This window comes from Nanorana parkeri, unplaced genomic scaffold, assembly GCF_000935625.1.
Source record: "Nanorana parkeri isolate BGI_ZX_2015 unplaced genomic scaffold, ASM93562v1 scaffold1056, whole genome shotgun sequence".
Taxonomy (NCBI): domain Eukaryota; kingdom Metazoa; phylum Chordata; class Amphibia; order Anura; family Dicroglossidae; genus Nanorana; species Nanorana parkeri.
Window position 1 is genome coordinate 461,958 of NW_017307324.1, and position 518 is coordinate 462,475.

Consider the following 518-nt stretch of genomic DNA (forward strand, 5'->3'; position numbering starts at 1 on the left):
CTTCTCTGGAGTGTAGTTTACAGCCTGCCTGCAAGGCTCAAGGCGAGAGACGTTGTTTGTTTAACTCCATGGGCCCGAATCATTAGGATTCCAAAGTGTATTTGTGAATCGGACGAGTTAAGACAGGCAGTTTGGATTTCACTGCTTGAACTGCTGTAACTTTAGACAGAATGCAGCTTTTAGTGCAGACGTGTGAGGCAAGCAGTCACACAGTCAACCCACAGCCAGCAAACAAGGAGTAGTGTGGGGGCAGGGAAAATACACATACAAAAAGTTTAGCTTCCCTATGCAGAAAGAGAGAGGAAAAAAAAGTTCACAGGGATGATCCTGAAATCTGCTGTTAATATGACCACAGCACCACTGCCTTGTATTGTGGCAGCTATAAAACCAGTAATGAATGCATTATGAAATCTAATTAGGATATATTGTAGGTTAATCTGGGTGAGGGATATATCTGTGAATAATTAACTCTTCAGGCGAAACATTGGGTAGTAAATGATCATTTAAAATGCAGAGGC

At 42.1% G+C, this 518-nt stretch overlaps 1 protein-coding gene across 3 annotated transcripts in view; it reads left to right on the forward strand.

Moving 5' to 3' along the window:
* NR2F2 (nuclear receptor subfamily 2 group F member 2) overlaps positions 1-518 on the forward strand; it is a 9,865-nt gene that overhangs the window by 7,440 nt on the left and 1,907 nt on the right. The window lies entirely within an intron of this gene.